This window comes from Scyliorhinus canicula, chromosome 22 (assembly GCF_902713615.1).
Source record: "Scyliorhinus canicula chromosome 22, sScyCan1.1, whole genome shotgun sequence".
NCBI lineage: Eukaryota > Metazoa > Chordata > Chondrichthyes > Carcharhiniformes > Scyliorhinidae > Scyliorhinus > Scyliorhinus canicula.
Genome location: NC_052167.1, coordinates 2,155,061 through 2,179,441, shown reverse-complemented (window position 1 = coordinate 2,179,441; position 24,381 = coordinate 2,155,061). Strand labels below are relative to the sequence as shown.

The 24,381-nt window shown below is 47.5% G+C and overlaps 1 protein-coding gene across 3 annotated transcripts in view; it reads right to left on the bottom strand.

Moving 5' to 3' along the window:
- Positions 1 to 24,381, bottom strand: part of LOC119956027 (ras-GEF domain-containing family member 1A-like) — a 221,331-nt gene that overhangs the window by 100,650 nt on the left and 96,300 nt on the right. The gene's annotated exons all lie outside the window — the stretch shown is intronic.

The following is a 24,381-nucleotide window of genomic DNA, read 5'->3' as shown; positions in this document are numbered from 1 at the left end:
AGACGCGTGAGAAAGTACAAGCTCCACACAGTCACCCAAGGCTGGAATCGAACCTGGGTCCCTGACGCTGTGTGGCAGCCACCATGCTGCCCAATTAATTCCATTCAATTATTTCCATCCTCCACTTTCCATAGCCGAGTAAATTTACCCTTTCAATTATTTACCCGATTTCCCTTCAACAATTATTACTGAATTTAAATCCAGCTCCCTTTCAGACAGTGCATTCCAAATCCCCAAAACTCACTGTCCATTCATTTTTTTCCCTTCTCTGTGTTCTTTGGTTACTTATCCTTCTGTGACTGGAAACAATTTCTCTTCATTTACTTCATCAAAACAATTGTGGTTTTCGAAATCTGGAACAAATCTCTCCTTAACCTTCTCTGCTCTCGGAGAACAATGTCAATTTCTCCAGTCTCCCAACATAACTGAAGTCTTGCATCCCTTGCACCATTCCAATCACTCTCCATTGTACCCTGGCTACACCCCTGACTCCCTCGCTGATGCCATGGGGCCAGAATTGGCCGTCCATGCCCTGAGGAAATGGTCTAATTTTGATTTTTGATGAAGGGATTCTGTAAATTGCACTTGGGAGGAGCCTGCTGTAAGGGTTAACCATTCTATCTGTGAAGAACGGACCTGGTGCTTGGCTGATTTGGAAATGATGGCTGAAATGGTCATTATCACTTTTGTGAGCAAGGTAATATCCAATGCCTTGGTTGCAGCTACAGTGAGGGCGATTAACATGATAGTGGGCTGAATTGTCCACTTTGCAATGCCAGAAATGCGAATTGCGATCAGGTGGAGAATCGTGGGTAATCCAAAAATCGAGGTTTGGGCCCGGCGCTGATTCTGATGCCATGCTCTGGTCCCTCGCTGGCGACGATCTCGAAATTTGCACCCTGCACCAGCGGGTCCTTGCAAAACCGCCATTTTCATGGATTTCAATATCATTAGCGGCTTGGGCACACGATGTTCCACCTTCCTGCAATTCTCCATCCCTCTTCGGTGGAAGTCTTGTGGGTGCGAATTATTGAAAGTATTTACAAGCAGTGCCAGGGCGACATGGCTGCAGAGGGGGGGAGGGGGAGGGGGGGGGGGGGGGGGGGGAATCTTAAACAAACTGCAAAAAAAACCTTCAAATGTCGAGCTTGCTGGGGGGGCAGAGGGGGTAGTTGCCTGGGCCGGGGGGATAGCGGGGAGCAACTTGGTGGCAAATCCGTGAATTTGGGGTCTCCCCCTCGGGATCAGAGTGGCCTGGCTCTGAGCCCCTTTGCTGCAGTCTGTCTATCAAACACACTCCTTTGGTGCTCCTTACAGGCTCCTGGCTGCTCACACTGTTGAGTGCTGCCTGTGTCCTGCGAATGCTCAGGGAGCCTCTGATCATCTGGGAGCCCACCCAGGCCGCCCCTCTGGGCACCCTCAAACCGTAGCTGTTTCATCAAGGGGATGGGCGTGGTTGATCTCAATCAGGAGCCCACCAGGTGTTGACACCCATCAGAAGTGCTGGCTGAGGAAGCAGGGGATCAGCAGAGTTCATCCCAACCAGAGGACACCTGCAGGGTGGTGTTTGGAGCCCTCCCTTGTTCTCTGCATCTCTCAGGGTAGAGGCTTCACCAGTGACCCTCATCCCTCAGGATCGCCAGCTGTCACCTCCCAGTGAAACTGGTAGCGCTGACTGCCTCTGCCACCACCTCCCAGGCAGTGTTCAGGAGGGCGGGCTGGGGAACAGGCTCCTCCCCTCACTGGCCTGGAGCAGTGGGTCCACCTTTGATTCCTGAACTGGGGGGGACAGGTCGTCTCTGAGCCATCTCCATGGCTGCTGAGTGTGTGGGTAAGTGGAGCGCTTAACAACAGCTCCAGCTGCCAGATCTTTAATGCTAACTCCAGCCCCAGTAATTAGAATGCCCGCTGGGCCGGGAATTGCTCGGAATTCGCACCGTCAGAGTGTTGGCCCACTTGCATGTCCCGACTGACTTTCCGAATAGCGCCCCCCAACGGGACTGCAAAGCGCATGCAATCCAGCCCTGGCGAAGTCTCCCAAAATAGAGAATCCAATTTGGTAACAATTTGCATATTCCTCCTTGCCCCTTAAAGGCAAATGTCTGTTGGAGCAGAATCTACATTAGTTGATGGATTTCCTCAAACAGGCACCCACCATGAGATATCGCCCTTCGCTTTCAATTATTTCCTGAAGTGAGATAAAAGTGGGTGACTTTAGCAACTGGGATCAGAAAGATTAGATTACACAGTAAGATGGAAAAGGAAAAAGAGATCACCAAATGAGTTCTGAGCTAACAAGACCTCCCACATTGTCTGCCACTCATGTCGTTACTGCAATGCTCTAGAATTTCAATGGGAACAACACCAAGCTTGACAGCAAGTCCAACACAAGTTGAAGGGTGTATTCTTGTTGCTCTTAGGAATGTAACTGGAAAAGCAAATGTGCGTTGATCTGCCATGACAGTCCAATTGAGGACCCGTCAGGCATCTCAGAACGGTTTAAGACTTCTAGTAAACTCTTAACACCTGTTTGTGTCCATAGCTCTCAGCAAGAATGGCCCCATCAAAAGCTACTAACTATTTTAGCTCCTGCATTCCGTTTAGTCACCACATGCCCTGGATGGCAATATGCTTTAATTCACTTCTTGATACTATATTTATTTATTTGGTTCATATAAATTTATAGAACTCAATTATTATTTTTTCCAATTAAGGGGCAATTTAGCGTGGCCATTCCGCCTACCCAGCCCATCTTTGGGTTGAGGGGGTGAAACCCACGCAGACACGGGGGAATGTGCAAAGTCCACACGGACAGTGACCCAGGGCCGGGATCGAACCTGGGTCCTCAGCGCCGTAGTCCCAGTGCTAACCACTGCTCCCCATGCTGCCCTTAGATCTTGATACTATATTGAACAGCCCAAAGCCCACAAGGAAACAGATTAATACTTTAATTTATTGTTTTTCTATCAAAGCAGTGCGGCACACCTTCACATTTTGACTCACTTGTCTTTCATTGTTGCTGCTGATTACTTTTACCTCTCCGGCCCATTCTACTTAAAAGTGCTCTGTAGTGATTAGATTGGATTCTCTCTCGAGTTGCGTATTGAGGGGCTGCGGCACTGTCAGAAGAGCCACCTTTCGAATGAGATGTTAAACCGAGATCCGACTGCCCTTTCTGGTGGAAACGAGATCCCACAGCCACTTCCCGAAGAAAAGCGACTGAATCCTCCCTGGGCACGCCGAAACAGATTAACTAGCCATTATGTCATTGGCGGCGATGGGAGCATTGCGTGCGGCAATTGGCTGCCCCATTTCCTCAATCGTGACTACACGCGACTTCTTGGGCTTGTAAAGCACTTTGATACATTGCGAGGCTGCGAGAGGTGCTACATCAATCCAAGAAGAGTTGCAGCACACAAGGAGGCCATTCAGCCCATTGTGTCTGCGCTAACACTCTGAAGGAGCAACCGCCCCCCTGGGCCCACTCCCCATACCCCTGCACATTCTTCCATTTCAGACAAGGACCCATCCTGCAGGCCTCGGTTGAACCTGCCTCCTCCACACTCTCAGACAGTGCACTTCAGCACTCCCTGCAGGAGAAGGTGTCTCCTCATGTCACCATTGCTTCTTTCGCTAATCACCATCAATCTATTTTCTCTGATTCTCAACAGGTTTTCAATTTTTAAAAAAAGAAACACTTTTATTTATCTAGTGAGGTCGTGGCCGCCGGACACTTCAAAGCATTTCACAGCCAATGAAGTACTTTGTGAATTATAGTTACTATTGGAATGTAAGAAAAGTGGCAGCCAATTTACACCCAGTAAATTCCCACACACACTGGGCTGGATTCTCCGGTTTCCCAGCCCCGTGTTTTTCGGTGGCGCGGCGTTCGCTAGCGGCGGGATTCTCTCTTCCCGCCGCTTGCCAATTGGATTTCTCATTGAAGCCGCCCCAGGCTGCAGGGGTGCGTTGCCGGTGGGAAAAGAGATTCGTCACGGCCGGAGAATCCAGGCGGGTAATGTGATAATGACCAGATCATCTATTTTCCTGATGTTGATTGACGGCCGGGACACTGGGGAGAACTCCCTGCTCGTCTTCAAAATGGTGTCACTGGATCCTTTACATCCACCTGAGGTTGCATAACCCATAACCTTCTGGCTCAGAGGCTAAACACACAGCACGATGGCACAGTGGTTAGCACTGCTGCCTCACAGCGCCAAGGACCCGGGTTCGGGTCACTGTGTGTGGAGTCTGCACATTCTCCCCGTGTCTGCGTGGGTTTCCTCCGGGTGCTCCGCTTTCCTCCCACAGTCCTAAGCCGTGCAGGTTGGGTGGATTGGTCACGCTACGGGAGGCACGGTAGCACAGTGGTTAGCACTGTTGCTTCACAGCTCCAGGGTTCCAGGCTCGATTCCCGCTGGGTGACTGTCTGTGTGGAGTCTGCACGTTCTCCCCGTGTCTGCGTGGGTTACCTCCGGGTGCTCCGGTTTCCTCCCACAAGTCCTGAAAGACGTGCTGTTGGGTGAATCGGACAATTTGAATTCTCCCTCTGTGTACCTTAACAGGCGCTGGACTGTTTCGACTGGGGGCTTTTCACAGTAACTTCACTGCAGTGTTAATGTAAGCCTACATGTGACACTAATATTATTATGAAAGGTGAGAATGCAGCCCAATGAGGCATGGCTGATGCAAAAGGCCACAAAAATGAATGCGTGGGAAGGGAAATTGTCACACTAATGCTATTAGGATCCTTAAGTGGCCAGGAACAAGGGCCAATACAAAAGGCGCTTTAAATATACAAGTTATTGTTAGGATTGGAGTTCAGAGAGTTCAGTGACTTAATAGAGGCATACAAAATGATCAGAGGGTTAGATAGGGTGGACAGCGAGAGCCTTCTCCCGCGGATGGAGGTGGCTAGCACGAGGGGACATAGCCTTAAATTGAGGGGTAATAGATATAGGACAGAGGTCAGAGGTGGGTTTTTTACGCAAAGAGTGGTGAGGCCGTGGAATGCCCTACCTGCAACAGTAGTGAACTCGCCAACATTGAGGGCATTTAAAAATTTGTTGGATAAGCATATGGATGATAAGGACATAGTGTAGGTTAGATGGCCTTTAGTTTTTTTCCATGTCGGTGCAACATCGAGGGCCGAAGGGCCTGTACTGCGCTGTATCGTTCTATGTTCTATGTATATAATCCACCTTTGGCCATCTCACGTCTTACCTGGGACTGATCATAATACTCTCATCAACACCCAGACCCTGCAACTTGAGAAGTAGCCACATAAATAAAGTCAGAAAACAGAATGGTCTTTCGAAGTCAATGTTAAATAGATCCTCATTTTGAAGTACCCAATTCATTTTTTTCCAAGTAAGGGGCAATTTAGCTTGGCCAACCCACCTACCCTGCACATGCTTGGGGGTGAGACCCCCACAGACACGGAGAATACGCAAACTCCACACGGACAGTGACCCGGGGCCAGGATTGAACCCGGGTCCTTGGTGTGTGAGGCAGCAGTGCTAACCACTGCGCCACTGTGCCCCCCCCCCCCCAATGATAAAGAAATCCTGACAATATCACAAACAGAATCTTGCCTTTCCCTCCAGTGTTGGACACCGTCAACATTCCTCTGCTTTGAAATGGCGTGAACAGCCTTTGATTCATTGGAAGATCTATTTGGGTATATATCAGACTGCAGTTCAAATACCATCGCGAGCAATAATTGATCTGTGTAGTTGCTGTGCATGGGTTGTCCCTCTGATTGTCATTGTCAGGTCCAAGGAGAATGAGCACTGACCTGCTGATGGGCGAAGAGAGTAAAACACTGTCCTTCACGGCCCCCCCTCTACAACTGAGCCCTTTAGTAATATTCAGCACCTGCGTTAAGCTCAAACACAGATGCAAATGTGAAAGGTTTTTCAGCCCAACCTCATTCATTCACCCATTGGTGCTCAACTGCCTGTTAAATGATTCCATGCGTTCTTTGCCTCCATTGCTCCTTCTGGAGTCCATTCCACGTGAAGTTCAGTCTGATTGCACAGCTATGAAGCTCAGTCTTTTCCGAAGGGGAGACTGATATCAGGCCTGGTGCAGATTTGATGGGCCGAATGGCCTCCCTCTGCACTGTGATTGCGAATTGTGTTCCTCTGTCCTGCTCTAACTTAGAGGTGATCCTAGATCCACCATTTTGATATCACACACATGTCTATGAAGCTCTATACCGCCAAACAAACAGTGTTTCCTGAGAACATAGGCCTGTTAATACTAGATCCAGAGTCCTATAGCACCACGCTACGCCACAACCTTTCCCCCTGTGTGCCGTGAAAAAATCTTTCATATCACTTTGACATTTCAATGAGTTCCTTCGACTACATGACTGTATCTGCGAATTATCAATCACTTGCCAAATGATTAGGCCATGTTAGGTCTGAAGATCTCTGAAGATAACTGGTGGTTTTATTTTGGCCTTTTTAAAAAAAAAACTTGTAAAACAGTTCAGATATGTGGTCAAATCGGGAGGGTTTCCACGCCTATGTGAAACAGAAATTGTAATGGTTTGTTCTAAGCTAATATTAATATTGCTACCAGTTCCTGGATGATTTCCCTCTGTAGTTTCCCCGTAAAATAGTTTTCTTGTAATGGCTTCTATTGACAAGAAACAATGTGGAAGTAACAATACTGGATGAATAATTTACTGAGTATACTGGCCCAGAAATTCCTGCCTCAAGTTTAGCGTACAAACCAATCTGACATTTCTCATATAATTGGAGTATTGCCCCATTCAATTCAAACAGATTCATATCTCCATACACTGGGCCACTGAGCTATTGCTCAGCACGTTGCAAACCTGGATCTTTATTCCAAAAGTGACCAACGCCATCATAGACTCGCCAGGGCAACAATGACTCATAATTATGACTTCAGTGATGAGGATAGATTGGAGAGGTTGGGACTGTTCTCCTTGGAGAGAAGAAGGCTGAGAGGAGATTGGATAGAGATGTTCAAAATCATGAGGGGGCTGGACAGAGTAGATAGGGAGACAATGCTTCCGCTCGCAAAACGGCCGGGAACGAGAGGGCACAGATTTAAAGTGATTTGCAAAAGAAGCAAGTGTGATGTGAGGAAAATATATTTTCACACAGCGAGTGGCTGGGGTCTGAATTGCGCTGCCTGGAAGTGTGGTGGAGGCAAATTCAATCAAGGCATTCAAGAGGATATTGGATGGTTATTTGAATAGGAACAATATGCAGGAGTATGAGGAAAAGGCAGGGGAATGGCATCAAGTCATGATGCCCGTTTGGAGAGCTGGTGCAGACACGATGGGCCGAATAGCCTCCTTCTGCGTCATAACAATTCTGTGATGTGTATAGTGCGACACTGAGTAAAATGTTCCAAGGTGCTTCATCTCTGAGCAATCAGACAAAGAAAAGAACCCTAAACCACAGAAGGAGAGATGAGGGCAAGTGACCAAATGTTTGATCAAAGCACCAGGTTTTAAGGACCATCTTGAAGGAGGGGACGGAATCATAGACTTTAAAGTGCAGAAGAAGGCCATTCGGCCCATCGAGTCTGCACCGGCCCTTGGAAAGAGCACCCTACTTAAGCCCTCACGCTTCCACCCTAACCCCTTTATCCCCGTAACCCAGTGACCCCACCTAACCTTTTTGGACACTAAGGGCAATTTACAATGGCCAATCCACCTACCCTGCACATCTTTGGGAGAGGCAGAGAAGGCAGGGACAGGGAGGCTTTGAAAGTGAATTCCAAAGCCTCGGGGTGAGGCAGCTGAAGGACTGGCCACCTGGTGGGATTCCTGCAGCCACCCAGAATAAACTTTGCAGGGATTGAAACTATGCATTTGCATTCAATACCCCTGAAGCTCACTGTGATGCTCGAAGGTGAGAATAGAGAGATTGGTTGTAGAACTACCTGGCATGCTCTGCCAGGGGAGCAGTTGCTATAAAGTAACTAAGATCCTTTTCTAAGAGCGCTGGAATGGAAACACCACCCAGGTCAGCATCACGGACTATGACTAAATCACTTGTATGCCAATCGAGGGCTACAAAGAGGTTACTCTCAAAAGGTGGGCACAATATAAACGAGCCTCGAATTTTGACCTTTGTCCTGAGGTGGGTCGAAGCTACTTTTTAACCTTACCAAGAGGCGAGATTGCTTGCAAGGCAAAGTGCCACTGTTTAATGTTACTCAGCAAGGAACTGAGAAACAGTTGCACTTAAATGAAAGTCCTTGAAATTTGGCCTCTGGGGCTGAAGGTATCGAATTCAAAATGAATGGCCATCCCTGGAGAGAGTCAACGATGAGAGAGGGCAATAGCTCACACACTTCAGATCAGAGGGCTGAAAATATTTGCTGCCCAAATCCCGGAGATTCACTGCTTTGTACAAATCGGAAAACGACATAAAGCTCCTTCTAAATTCAGCATTGCCTGAAGGCCATCCATCATTGCCTGTCGCATCCAGTGGACCTGAGATCTAAGCAACACTCTTGGGTTCCAAGGTTAGGCAGGGCTCTTATTTAATCTGTCATAATATTTATTGGATTATTGTGGAGTGGTCTCACCAACTGGCTGGTTGAGGCTTGTCAGGGGAATATTTGTCTAGATGGGGAGAGTTCAAGAGATGGTTCGCTGACAACTTGAAGGCAAAAACGACTGGAGTAATGGTGAGAGAGGAAGGGGACAAAGGGCAATTTAAAATGAAAGGACTAGCGCCCCAATAGTTATTAAACCTCTAACCTACAGGGCCAAAAGGAGAAAATTAGGCCAATGGAGAATAATTAAGTTAAAACAGACCCAATTCATGCTTATTTTTAGAAAGGGCTTTGCATCAATGAATCACTAGCTGCCTGGCATCAGCCATTTCTAACTGGGTAACACTCTGTATTATGAAGGTTGTAAGTTCAAGTCCCACTCCAGCGACTTTGAGTACAAAATGCACTCTGACACTCGCTGTGCAAACTAAGGGAATGCTGCACAATCAACGACACTGGTTTTCAATGAGAAGTTAAATTTAATCTTCCAGGGCAGCACGGTGGCCTTGTGGTTAGCATAACCGCCTCACGGCGCTGAGGTCCCAGGTTCGATCCCGGCTCTGGGTCACTGTCCGTGTGGAGTTTGCACATTCTCCCCGTGTCTGCGTGGGTTTCGCCCCCACAACCCAAAAATGTGCAGATTAGGTGGATTGGCCAAGCTAAATTGCCCCTTAATAAAAAAAAAAAAAAAATAATTGGGTAATCTAAATTTAAAAAAAAAAAAAAATTTAATCTTCCCATGTGGCTGTAAAAGTCCTCCAGCACTATTTGCAGAGGAGCAAGGGAGTTCTCACCGGTCAATATTTATTCCTCAACCAACATCACTAAATCTTTGAGTGTCTTTGTTAGCCTCATTGTCACGTGGCTGTTTTTGGAGCTTGCTGTGCACACATTGGCTAATTTTCCCCACATTAAATAGCGACTGCACTTCCTAAGTACCCAAGTGGCTTTGCAACATCCTAAGGTTGTGAAACGTGCTGCGGATGTGAAAATCTCTCTTTCATCCTCACAATTAACCAAATCAGCAGCCCAATCCTGAGCATACTGGTAGCTTTATTTAGATGAAACTAAGTTTGCTCCCTTTTTTTCTGCAATTCACCCAAAAAATTACAAAGGGCACGATTCTCCCAAATGGGAACAGGGGCGGCATTTTAACTGTTAACTGTAAAGCTCTTACTTTGTTGCTAATGTGATTGATTCTGTGTTTAAATTAAAGTTTGTTTTAACACATACCTATTGGTCAGTGTTATCAGTCCTGCGGGACAGTCACCTTTCCTCACAGTTTTACAAGTTGTAAATAGTTGAGTTCTCATACGGGATCCTAACAGTGGTGTTCGCAAGCTATAGGGAAAGCCTATCGACAGTGATGACACTGGAAGATTCCGCCGCTGGCCAATGGCGGGTCGCTTCAGCTACCGTAAACCATGGGCTGGATTCTCCGCAGCCCTGCGTCGAAATCTGCAGGGCATTGAATTAGTCCCGCTTTTTTATAGGAATTTCGGGTGTAAAACCCCACCGTTTTTACGCTGGCATGGAGACATGGGCCGGGATTCTCACCTATCCGGCGGGGCAGGGGTCATAGATCATAGAATTTACAGTGCAGAAGGAGGCCATTTGGCCCATCGAGTCTGCACCGGCTCTTGGAAAGAGCACCCTACCCAAGATCAACACCTCCACACCATCCCCATAACCCAGTAACCCCACCCAACACTGAGGGCAATTTTGGACACTAAGGGCAATTTAGCATGGCCAATCCACCTAACCTGCCCATCTTTGGACTGTGGGAGGAAACCGGAGCACCCGGGGGAAACCCACGCACACACGGGGAGGATGTGCAGACTCGCACAGACACTGACCCAAGCCGGAATCGAACCTGGGACCTTGGAGCTGTGAAGCGATTGTGCTATCCACAATGCTACCGTGCTGTCCCGGCGGGATGGAGTGGCGTGAACCACTCCGGCGTCGGGCTGCCCCAAAGGTGCGGATTTCTCCGCACCTTTAGGGGCCAAGCCCTAACCTTGAGCGACTAGGCCCGCGCCGGAGTGCTTGGCGCCCCACCGGCCAGCGGGAAAGGCCTTTGGCGCCACGCTTGCCGGGGCCGAAGGGACTTCGCCGGCCGGCGGAAGTCCGCGCATGCACCGGAGCGTCAGCGACTGCTGACGTCATCCCTGCGCATGCACAGGGGAGGGGGTCACTTCCGCGTCCGCCATCGTAAAGGCTATGGCCAACGCGGAAGGAAAAGAGTGGCCCCACGGCACAGGCTCGCCCGCCGATCGGTGGGCCCCGATCAGGGGCCAGGCCCTCCGGGGCCAGATTGCCCCCCCCCCCCCCCCCCCCCCCCCCCCCCCGGACCCCGGAGCCTGCCCGTGCCGCCAGTCCCGCCGGTAAGGGAGGTGTTTTGATTCCCGCCGGCAGGACCGGCATTACAGCAGCAGGACTTCGGCCCATCACGGGCCGGAGAATCGCTTGGGAGGGGGGGCTGACAGGCACAGCGCGATTCCCGTCCCCGCCGAATCTCTGGTGCCGGAGACTTCGGGAGACGGCGGGGCCTTAATTCACGCCGCCGCTCCCCCCCCCCTCCCCCCCCCGTGATTCTCCGACCCGGCGGGGGGTCGGAGAATCCAGCCCATGGTCTCATTTTGGGAGAATCCAGCGCAATCTGACAATGCAGCACACCTTCTGCACTGCGTTGAGAATGTCACCTTCGAGCCTGTGCTCGGGAAGGTCACCCTGCCGCAGGAGACACAGAATAGTGATTCCAAACTAAAGGTCAGAGCAATCTGTCAGCGGTTAGTGCAACCAATCACGGCAGAGAAACACTGGGATATCCGAGGAGAAATTCCTCCTGGCCCCAAGATCTTATTTTGAACGCAAACTGAGTGCTTCTCTAAATGTTTGCGAGGACAAATGGACACCATTGTTCCTGGTAGTTATTCCTGTTAACGTCCTGCTGCACCAAACCCAAACAGTGCCCCCAGGTTGTGACACCCATACCTGGCAAGGGGGCACTTACCCAACGAGAAGAGTACCCGTGTGCAGGGAACGTTACGCGCAGTGATTGGACTGACCATCTCCCCCTCTTCCTGAGGAATTCTCTGCAATGCCACAAGTCTTACTCACAGTCAGGACTGATTTAAGGGACGGGATTCCGGGACCCCCGGCCCCAACTACATATTGATAGGTTTTTTTCCAGGAAAGGTATTTAGGGTAACAGAGGCAAGGTGGGTAGTTGCTTTTAAGATACAGTTGAGCTAATTAAAGATGGAAAAAACCCAAGGGTTACAATGATTTACACATGTTCGTAAAGCTCAGTTAATTTACCACCGAAAAATGGTACAATTTCAGTGCCCTTCACTTACAAATAGAGTATCACCTTCATGTTTTCACCCCTCAATGCCTTAGAGCAGGGGTGGGCAAACTTTTCCGTGCAAGGGCCACATTCAGAAATTCACAATTTTAAAGGGCCGCATAGTATATTAAGTAAAATAATTAATATTTAAAATAGCCAAAATAAAAGGGTTTAAAGAAAAAAAAGCAATTAATTTTTATTAATTAATATTTTAAAGTAGAAACTTTACATGAAACACATTTATTTGAAAAACAAAGTAACTCAGTTTAAAGAAAAGAAAGCAATTAATTTTTATTGATTAATATTCTAAAGTAGAAACTTCACATGAAACACATGTTGTGCCAAGCAATGATCACCCTACTCAAGTCAACGTATCCACCATATACCAGTAACCCAACAGCCCCCCCATTAACCTTAAAATTAAAAAAATAAATAAATAATAAAAAATAAAAAATAAACAATTTTTTATTTTTAAAAAATTTTTTATGACTTGATCTTGGTGGGCCGCATAAAGACCTTTGGCGGGCCGCATGCGGCCCGCGGGCCGTAGTTTGCCCACCCCTGCCTTAGAGGCATCTACCCCATGCAACAAAATCTAACAATGCAGCTAAGAACACAGCATCTATCAATGGGAGTGCATGGTGGAACTGTTGCAACATTTGGCGAAGGACAATAAAGCCTGTAATAAAATTGTTAATAGTTCCTGTATGTCAGTTTGATTAATACCAAAGCAAGAACTTGTTCTAAATATGGAGTTGTCGGGTTCATGGGATTTCCCCTAACAAAGGTTTTGCAGTGGGTAAAGAGTGCATTCTAAGAATGTGCGGGTTGGGCACATTTGAACATTTGTAGCAATCTAGAGGGTTACAATGTGGAAGATCGAACCATGACATTCTATAGCCCCAAGGTTGTGTTGAAGTTACTGAAAACACACTAATGCATTCATCAATTGTGCGGTTACATATAATCAAGCACTGAAACAGGCCATTTGACACATCTGATCAATGTTGATGTTTATGCTTGATGCAATTCTCCCCCCACTTTAACCATCTCACCCTGTCAACATTATCTTCCACCCTCTTCACCCTCATCTAGCTTCCCCTTAAATGCATCAATGCTGTCTTGCGTAGACTACTCCACATGAAAAATAATTAATATTTAAAATAGCCAAAATAAAAGGGTTTTAAAGAAAAAAAAGCAATTAATTTTTATTAATTAATATTTTAAAGTAGAAACTTTACATGAAACACATTTATTTGAAAAACAAAGTAACTCAGTTTAAAGAAAAGAAAGCAATTAATTTTTATTGATTAATATTCTAAAGTAGAAACTTCACATGAAACACATGTTGTGCCAAGCAATGATCACCCTACTCAAGTCAACGTATCCACCATATACCAGTAACCCAACAGCCCCCCCATTAACCTTAAAATTAAAAAAATAAATAAATAATAAAAAATAAAAAATAAACAATTTTTTATTTTTAAAAATTTTTTATGACTTGATCTTGGTGGGCCGCATAAAGACCTTTGGCGGGCCGCATGCGGCCCGCGGGCCGTAGTTTGCCCACCCCTGCCTTAGAGGCATCTACCCCATGCAACAAAATCTAACAATGCAGCTAAGAACACAGCATCTATCAATGGGAGTGCATGGTGGAACTGTTGCAACATTTGGCGAAGGACAATAAAGCCTGTAATAAAATTGTTAATAGTTCCTGTATGTCAGTTTGATTAATACCAAAGCAAGAACTTGTTCTAAATATGGAGTTGTCGGGTTCATGGGATTTCCCCTAACAAAGGTTTTGCAGTGGGTAAAGAGTGCATTCTAAGAATGTGCGGGTTGGGCACATTTGAACATTTGTAGCAATCTAGAGGGTTACAATGTGGAAGATCGAACCATGACATTCTATAGCCCCAAGGTTGTGTTGAAGTTACTGAAAACACACTAATGCATTCATCAATTGTGCGGTTACATATAATCAAGCACTGAAACAGGCCATTTGACACATCTGATCAATGTTGATGTTTATGCTTGATGCAATTCTCCCCCCACTTTAACCATCTCACCCTGTCAACATTATCTTCCACCCTCTTCACCCTCATCTAGCTTCCCCTTAAATGCATCAATGCTGTCTTGCGTAGACTACTCCACATGAAAGCATGTTCCACATTCTTACCACTTTCTCTGGATTAATAGGTTTTCGCTGAATTCCTTCCTGGAATTATTTGTGACTCCCTCATATTTATCACCCCCAGTTTTGGACCATCGCGCAGGCAAAGCATATTGGGGTAAATCGTCCGGCCCTGCCCACTGCAGGAATCGTCGCGACGGACAACTTGAAGGACCGTTTAAAGGCCTTCACCAAGTCAGCCTTCCCTTCTCTGAAGGAAGGAACCCCCACTGTTACATCTTTCTTGACAATTATAACCACTCAATTCCAATCATCTTTATATCCTTTTCTCCAGTAAATATGTGGTCCTTTTTGTAACAGAGATCAGAACGTGCACTGTACTCCACGCGTGATCTAACCAATGTTTGATTGAATTGCTAACCTACTTAAAATAAAATGGGTTAAACTCACTTTCAACATCGTAAACAAGAGGATTCATATATTAGTATTTATACAACTTAACGTCAAAGGTTAAAATGTTATAATTTAGGTGCACTGCAGTTTTGAACACTCAGTGATGCTTGAACAATCTTTCGGGTTGATTTGCCCATTGTTCCTTTGATCTTTCATACCCGTTTATTCCCCTCTTTATCTCGATTTGCCACTTCATTTGTGTACTGCCACTTTACAGTTTTTTCCCCCCAAGAATCATAATTTCCTGGCCTCTGTAGATGCTGCTCTTGAGCAACGAGCAGGAGATGCATGAGAGAACATCTTCGGGTGATCTATATTTGTAGAGATACCGCGTTATCTGGGATTATTTGAAGAGCAAGTGGGTTGACCTGGTCTTCTGAACAACAGGCTTCCTTCAGTCAACACTGCTGTTCATTTGGTTGCTGTGGGATCTTGCTGTGTGTTTGTTCACATAGCAAAGCGACTATACTTCAAAACAATAGTTGTACTGTGCTTTGGAATACCCAAGGCGTGCGATAAGATGCTGTATCCATAGTTCTTCCTTTGCTTTGCCATACATTATAATGCAGAAATGCACAAAACTAACCAGGCCCCAGTAAGCGAAGGTAATAGCTGAAATATGTTTGTGGTTAAATATGTTCCTGATGTGAATCCTGATTGCTTCCCAACACGAATGGCCACTAGTCCCGGGGTTTGGTGCTTGGTGTCCTAACGGTACCGGTGACATGACCAGAAGAAACCGCCCCCCCATCTGAGATCAGACAAGGGAGTGAGAATTGGCCCTTGTGAAAAGGGGGCTGTGGGACGGTTAACTGCCTCATAAATGGATCCCAAGCCAGACGGTAATGTTTGAAATAAAACACTGATGTTTTTCTTGATAGTTTGTATGTTTACAGAATGCAGCATTATATATAACTGCTCTTATCCACGAACGCAGTGTCAGCGGTCTCTCTTTTGTTATGGGAGCGGCGTTTTCAGAATCCCAAAATGTATCATGGAGTTCAACCAACCTCTCCCTTGAATGTATTGTTGCTTTTGAAGCACACGGCTTGGCCTCCAGGTGTGGTATTACAATTATGGACACGTGGCTTTTTAAACACAAAACAATGTTTATTCCATGAATTCAACTTAACCTTTTTATATAAACATTGGATCATTTACCACCCCTTACTTGAAAGATAACCCCGAAAATAATACAACACTAAATAATCCCTCAAAATGTTCCTTCAAACCTCCAAAAGACTTAACACCTTTAAACAGAAAAACATCAGGTTAAAGACATTACTATTATGAGTTTAAATCACCCAAATGATTCAGAAATAGTCTTTCCTGGCAGAGATCAGCAGATCCAGCTCACTGCAAACACACACACACCCAAGCTCTTTTCCTCAAAACTGAAATCAAAACACTGCAAAATGGCTGAGCTAAAAACCCAGCTCTACCCACATTCTGACTTCACTTCAGTTATATGAGCTGCTCCATTTCTTAAAGGTACATTGCTTAAACATCTATTTCTTAAAGGTACTGCCACATAACACTTTATGAGTGTTCTGTGTACTTAATTAAATAATGCCCTTTATCAATGTATCTTAATATAATTAACATAACATTAACATTGCCTTAAAACTCTTTGGTCCCACAATATTTGTGATTACTAAACTTTTTCTGCCTTTCTTTAGTAATTTTTCAGTCCCCTTAAGACTAAAATTCAGGGCACAAAGAAACACTTCCAGGCTTTTCAGACAGCGACCTTAGTCCATCACGAGTGTCTGCACTCTTTCAGAGACCGGAATTCACCTTTAAACTTCTCAAAAAGCTCCTTGGCCAGGGAGGTACAGGTTCAGATGGGACTCCAGCAGCTTCAAGATCACTGATTAATAAGATCATAAGCCAACTCGCCCTCGAGCCTTCTTTGCCATTCAATAAGATAGATCATGGTTGATCTGACTGCGGCCTTAATGACACATTCCTGCCTGCTCCCTGCCCCCCCCCCCCACCCCTCCCACAACTATAACTCTCAATCAAAAGTCTATCCAACTCAACCTAGACTATATTCACTGACCCTGCATCCTCTGGTGAAGAGAATGTCAAGTGTGATGACCCAGTGACAGAAGAAAATCCCCCTCACCTCAACCATAAATTGGAGACCCCGGAAAGTGCCCCCCCCCCCTCCAGTTTTAGATTCTCCCACAGGAGGAAACAGCTTCTCGCCATCCACACTCCAAAGTCAGGTTTTTGTTCCTTTACGTCTTGTAGTGTTTAGTGGGGGGGGGGGGGGGGGGGGGGGGGGGGTCTGTTCCACCCGTATTTATGAATGAGGAGACAATTCCGTCAATGGGGGCCACCCCCGACTCACTAATCAATTGAGAATCTGAGGGACATATTTCACAAGTTGCCCCTCCCGGAGCCTCGCCGGATGGGCGAACAGCCCCTCAATTCGGTCAGTCGGCCAGATAATCGACGTGGGGGGGCCTCAAAATTCATTTTCAAGAGTGGCAAATCAGGAACTGACTCACCAAACTGCCCTTGCGGCAATATTCATCGGCTAAGAAAGACCTGCATTTCTATAGCGCCTCTCACGACCCAGGAACGTCCCTAAGTAATCTACGGCCGATGAAGTGCTTTTGAAGTGTAGGCCGCCGTCATAAAGTAGGAGAAGTGACAGCTGATTTAGACGCAAGACCCTGCAAACAGCAATATAATAACGAGCAGATAATTAATTGGGATCTTAGGGGACGTGACTCAGTTCAGTGCGATGGGATCTTCAACGTACAAGTGGAAGGGTTGACGGAGCGTTAACCTCGCCTCCGAAAGTGGGCACCCCGACAGTGCAGCACTCCCTCTGCACTGCACGAGGGTTGTCAAGCCTGGATTTGGTCCTCACGTTAGCTGAACCCACAGCCATCTGCCTCGGAGGCACAGAGCGCCAACCCACAGAGACACAGCTGACTCATGTTGGTTTTTGAGTCTCGGCCAGCAATGATTCCGCCCGTAAGCAAAAGGCAGAATTAAAATAATTCTAAAAAAGGAAGGTGCGGCATCAGTGCTGACAAACAGGGCCAGCAAAATTAAAATACAAACCTTTCAAAGAAAAAAGAACAAAGAAAAGTTCAGCACAGGAACAGGCCCGTTTAAACTAAAATCTTCTGCAGTTCCGGGGTCCGTATCCCGCTATTCCCATCCTATTCATGTATTTGTCAAGATGCCCCTTAAACGTCACTATCGTCCCTGCTTCCACCACCTCCTCCGGCAGCGAGTTCCAGCCACCCACTACCCTCTGTGTAAAAAAACTTGCCTCTAAACCTTGCCCCTCGCACCTTAAACCTATGCCCCCTAATAATTCCCCTCTACCCTGGGAAAAAACCTCTGACTATCCACTCTGTCTATGCCCCTCATTCAATCTGGCCAAAGCGAAAAAGACCACAAAGCCAGAAGCAGCGAACACTTTACTGAAACTCTTTATATAAAGGGGAAGTTGCTAGGTAACTGGCTGTCATGCAGGTCACCAAAGTCAGGCTGAGGGGAACGTATACGGGAAAAATGTACAGTGGAGATTCAAAATGTGTGGGCAGGCTCTTTTGTGTGGCACTCCACAGGCCCGCCGGTTGCCTAGCGACAGGTTTGACGTCTATTGCTGGAGTTAGTGCTGAGGTTAAGGGAGGAAATGAGCTGCACTCCTCCACGCTGGGTAACTGAGGTGGTTGAAGAGGAAGTGAAAGGATCCGGGAATTTGCTTCTGAAATTTTCCTTTGTATAACCGGATAGGGAAATCCCAGTCCGTCAGCTAATTTAGAAAGTAAAATTCCACTGTCAAACCAGAAAACCCATGATGGTATTTCCATCAGTACCTTTTGTGTGGGGGCTATAGCGAGGCAGTGAAAGTTCTGTTTTTAAATTCTCACTTTCCTTACAAGGACCTTGGCCAAACTCGCTGAGCCTCAATGTCGGCCTGAAGGAGGGCAGCATTGTTATAGGGGATCCACCCTTCAAGGGAGGTGTCAAAACAGTACAGGTGGATGTTAAAGGCTTCCTCGGTGTGCTAACTAGCTAACTAACTGATATCGCTCCCCTCCACCATTTCCACCAAAATGCAACTACATGGACCTGTTTTCATCTCACTGGTATTGGTGACATCTTGGTGTCTGCGAAATGACCATAGTATTTGCCTGCATAGCCACAGTGACTGCCCCCGATAGGCCACTTTATAAATGTCAGCCTTTCCTTTTATCCCAGGCTCAATATGTTCATTGTGGAAGCCAGTGAGATGCTCCATGGAGTATCTCAGCTTGTTTGTCCTCCAATACACAGTGCGGTGCCCCTTAGTGCCAGGCACAAGGTTTTATGGCAAGCAAGGCTGGGTGGTGTTGGGTTCCAACCCTCTCCAGTAGTGTTTCTTTAAAAATATTCTTGTTTCTTGGGACAGGGGCACTGTTGGCAAACCAGACACTGATTGCCCAATTCCACATCGCCCTCATGGGAACTAAATTGGTGTGGGGCTGGAGTCACGTGGAAATCAGGGTGGACGAGGGACGCTCTCCTCCCCTTAATGAGACATCAGGGGAACAGATGGGTGCTCTTTGTGATCGCTTTTCTTTTTTTAAAATAAATTTAGAGTGCCCAATTATTTTTTTTCCCAATTAAGAGGCAATTTAGTGTGGCCAATCCACCTAACCAGCACATCTTTGGGTTGTGGGGGTGAAACCCACGCAGACGCAGGGAGAACGTGTAGACTCCGCACAGACAGTGACCCAAACCAGGAATCGAATCTGGGACCCTGGTGCGGTGAAAAAACAGTGCTGACCACTGTGCTACCGTGAATAGGTGTCAGTTTGATTATATAACTGGCTGCTCTGCACTTAAACTGCAGCATGAGATGTGTTCTGGGAATATACGCAGAGTATGAGTTGACTGGTTAAATCAGCTAGAGCTTCGGCTCTGCACAGTGAAGATCAATTAGCCATGCATTTAATCCGGGGACATGTGATCGGGAATGATACAATCCTGATGTATATTTCTGGAGATGTTAACCTTTCCCTTGTTCTTCTGCTTTTGATTTTGTGCTGGTTTTCTTTCTGCAACCCACACTACCCCCTCCCCGTCTCCCCGCCACTCCTTGCAGACGATTGGATCTTTCTGATCTCTTGTCGATGACTGCAAATTTTGAATTTAATTTTGGCTCCTTCCGCTGACAGTTTCCGAATCTGAAATAACTTCCTCAAACCAAAACTTCCTTTCCTGACATTCTGCTGAATGGGATTAATCCCACCGCCCCCAGAGCATCTGCTGGGTCCAATCAAACTCTGTCGAGAATGGGTTTACTGTAGTTGCTTGATGCTGGGTCTCTGCCTGCCCAGCCTAGATGGTCCTGGTAATGAGGTTGGGTTGGCTCAGTGCATCAGTATACTTTTTGTTTATAAATTCACAGTATCCAATTCATTTTTTCCAATACAGGAGCAATTTAGCGTGGCCAATCCATCTAACCTGCACATCTTTGGGTTGTGGGGGTGAAACCCACGCAGACACGGGGAGAATTTGCAAACTCCACATGGACAGTGACCCGGAGCCGGGATCGAACCTGGGACCTCGGCGCCGTGCTGCCCCCTGTATGCATCAGTATACTTACATCACCCTGAAACCTTGCATCATGACAGAAGGAACTATGGAGAATTCCGAACAGAAGGAGGCCACTCGGCTCCCTAAACCTGTTTCTCCATTCACTGCAATAATGCCATCGCTCAACCTTAATAACCTCACGTGTGTGATTAGTGTGTATGTGTGTGTGAGGGGTACAGTGCCTGGTGGGTTTATAGCTGTGTGTGTGGGAGAGACGGGGAGAGTGTGTGTAATGGAGGGTGTGTGTGTGATAAGGGGTGGAGTGTGTGATGGGGTGTGTGTGATGGGGTGGTGTGTGTGACCCCCCCCCGCACCCCCGCAAAGGTAAAATCAGCCTCTAAGTGTGTTATCTCAGAGCGGTTTCACTGGCACAAAGATTGTTGGTAAATAGGAAATAAGACTGCCATTCTGTGCATAGCAAGATCCAACAGACATCAACAAGGTGAACAGGGGTGGGGGGGAGGAGATAACTATTGATGAGGATACTGGGCAGAACTCTCCTGCTCTTCTTCGAAATATTGCCCTCGGATCGTTTACACCCTTTGACTGAAGCAGGCAGATGGGGACCTCGCTTCTACATTTCATCTGAAAGCAGGCACCTCCTACAGTGCAGCCCGCCCCTCAGTACTGCACTGAATTCTCAGTTTTGTGCTGGCTCAAGTCCTTCCGACTCCGAGGCAAGCGCGTGGCCAACTGAGAGGCCGCGGCTGACGCTGCCCAGGCCTCGAAGGCCCAAGCGGATTCTGGCAGCCTGTTTGCCGCAGAGAGGCGATTGATTGTCAGACGAAAGAAGCACAAGACAGGCAGGAAAGTGGGAGTGGAGCAGGAACGGTTAATTGTCTCAGCCCATCACCGTGGAAACGACACAGCAGGTGGCTTCAGATGGGGAGGCAGCTTTGGGAAGGGCAAACGTGGCGCACCGCAGAAGCCAAACAAGTAGTTTATTTCAAAGCAGTAATGTCACATTGTTAAGGAGCATATAGAATAACAGATACCTGCGGATGTCCCAAAGCAGTAATCTAATCAGCCTCTGGAGTGTATCAGTTCCATTTGAACCCGGAATGAACGAGTACCATTAATTTCCTGATGCTGTCAGGCGTGCATTATGCAGTATTCATTTGTTTCATTTGCATGTTTTCTTCACAAACATCTCCTTTGTATTGAGTGAGTTTGCATACGGAAGGCGTGAATCACACTTCGAGGGGGTGGGTGCCTGCACAGGTAAATATTATCGTTGTTAAACACGCACACAAGGATCTCCTGCATTTCTCTTTCACTCCTGACCATTCTACAATGAAAACAGGGACTCGATGCCCATGCTGCCATGGTGCCAGGTGACTCAAGCCCTCTTGGCACTGGGAACGGTTTCCCCACCTTGAGCTGTGGCTACACGCCACTGTGAACCCAGTGAGCCGCCAGTAACAAGTGCAAAGCTCAGCCACTCAGCAGTTGCATCTTTGGAAAAAAAAATAAACTTTAATGACCCAGTCGCTTTTGAAAATAAAAATTGCTCCCAGGATGTGGGAGAGGCTGGTAAGGCCCTGGGCAGTCAGTGCCTTTCCCTAGACACCCCCCCCCCCCCTCCCCTAGACACCCTCCTCCACCCCCTCCCCCTCCCCCTCCCCTCCCTGAGGTCATTTGGAGTCAATGGGATTGCGCAGTTCAGGAGCCACGTTGGGCCAGACTGGTCCCCTGAAGGACATGAATGAATTAAATAGAGTCCTCCAACAGTCTGTCAGCTTTCAATGGCATTTCCCTCTGGGTATCAAACTTTAATTACACAACTCACCAAGGTGAGTTTTGACCTCTTTTGATCTCCTGGTCAACTCTTGCAATATGTCTTTGCATGGCGTGATATCCACTGTTATTTTGTTGATATTCCTGTGAACTGCCTTGGGATATTTTAACTACGTTAAAGGTGATTTGTAGGGCGTGACCTACCGACCGCATTTCGCTTGAGCGAGAGCACGACGCGGCCGGTAGATCCCAGGAAAGGCCTCCCATGGGCTTCCCGGCAGCCTTCACACCTCCCGGGATATACCCCAGTCCCGCGAGGCGTCGGAATTGGAATCCTGCCCAAAACGGGTGTGACCAAACAAGTCTACTGAGGCGAGCTAACCCGGGAGCTGCCAGCCTCCCCAGCGCGGCTGCAGCTGGGTACCTTTCAGAACTGGTCCACACAAATGTGGGCCAAGCGTAACGGCACCCAGGGGGTCTCCCAGGCCATCGGAGGCCACTGGGTGGCCAGGGATATGCAAGGTGGTTCCCTAGCCCTCCTCCTGAAACTCGGGAACCTGGTACAGCCCAGCTGGCACATTGGCACCACCAGCTTTGAGTCACTTGTTGGGGACCTGTTTAGCCCACTCTTAGGGCTGGAATTACCCAGCCATGGGGGAGGCCACCTGCTAACGGGATGGACCGGTCTCACCCCTGTCAACGGGATGGACCGGTCTCACCCCTGTCAACGGGATGGACCGGTCTCACCCCTGCCAACGGGGTTTCCCATCCGCTGGCATGTGTGAACAGTCAGTAAGTCCCACCCTTAGAGTTTTTTCAGCATATTGAAATGGTGCCTTGATCACTAAGTGAACTTGTGAGTCCCCCACACCCCCAACCATGGGCAATGTCACCCCATGGGGGTAATTTCGGCAGCTCTTCAAGTTGAGGGCAGGGTCAAAGGTGATGCCAATAAGAGGGAATGACGGTTTGAGCCAGGGAGGATGGATGCGAGGTTTCTGGGATAAGAGGAGAAAGGGGTGAAAGAGATAAAGGATCTGTTTCTGGAGGGGAGATTCACAAGTTTGGAGCAGTGTGGCGCAGCGGTTGGCACTGGGACTGCGGCGCTGAGGACCCAGGTTCGAATCCCGGCGCTGGGTCACTGTCCGTGTGGAGTTTGCACATTCTCCCCGTGTCTGCGTGGGTTTCGCCCCCACAACCCAAGATGTGCCGGGTAGGTGGATTGGCCACGCTAAATTGCTCCTTAATTGGGGGGAAAAAAATTGGGTACTCTAAATTTTTAAAAAAAGTTTGGAGGAGCTGGGCGTGAAGTATGGGCTCCAGCGTGAGGCGGGCTTCAGGTATATGCAGGTGCAGAATTTCGCAAGGAAGGTCTTCCTGAGCCTTCGAGTGGCACCATCCTCCTTGTTGCAGGGGGTGCTGTTGGTGGGGGGTGGGGGGCGTTGGGGGGGGGGGGGGGGGGTTGGATAGTGGGGCCATCACAGCGATCTACGGTAGAATCATGGAGGAGGACAAGGAATCTATGGAAGGGATTAAGGCCAAATGGAAGAGTTGGGGATGGGGCTGGAAGAAGGCTATTGGTGTGAAGTGCTGCGAGGGTCAATGCCTCGTCCTCCTGTTCGAGCCTGGGGTTAATTTGGTTAATTTGGTGTATAGAGCATACCTAGGCAAGGGTGAGCCAGCAATTTGAGGGGGTGGATGATAATTGCGAGCGGTGTGAGGAGAGGCCTAGTCAATAATGTCCAGGTGTTCTGGTCCTGCTCGAAGTTGGAGAAATAATGGGGGCTGTTTTTCAGCACCATGTCCGGGGTTCTACACGTGAAATTGTGTATTGTAAAAATGTTAAAATGTTGAAAATTTAAATAAAAATATATTTTAAAAAAAGAATTGGACTCCCACTCATTCATTCGAGTCTGGTTAATCGGATAGTCGGTTGGTCATGTACATGAGCGGTTTGTTCAGCCAGTCACTGTGTGTGACGTACAGACACATGTGACTCCCTGAGCTGTGACGCTCTGAAACTTGAAACACTTGAGTTGCACCGTTGAAAGATTTGATGGGACAGGTGTGGATTTGGAGCTAAAATGGACTGGACAGTTTGACTTTTCAAAATTCTGCAGTTCACTGAACAGTCATGTGGGGGGGGGGGGGGGGGTGGGGGGGGGAAGTAAAATTTAAAGCTTGTCATGTATACTAAAAATTCCAAACTCCTTCTTGGTTCCTCAAATAAAATTGAATTCTTGAATCATAGAACTGAAACCTATTTACAAACAGACTAAAGACACTGAGGAGGTGGGGTATTTCCATGTGGTGAATGACTTCGGCCTGGAAAGGCATTCATACACTCATTGAAGTAACGATTGGTGTAAATTTAGCATCGGTCAAGAAAGTCACGGGTCCAGGGTTTCACTCTCGCAGATGTTGGCACATCATCGAAGTTGAGGCTTCTCTGCAGCACTGAGGGAGTGCTGCACTGTCCAAGATGCCTTCTTTCAGGTCAGAGGCCCCATCTGCCTCCTCACGTGTATGCAGAAGACGTCCCACTGTA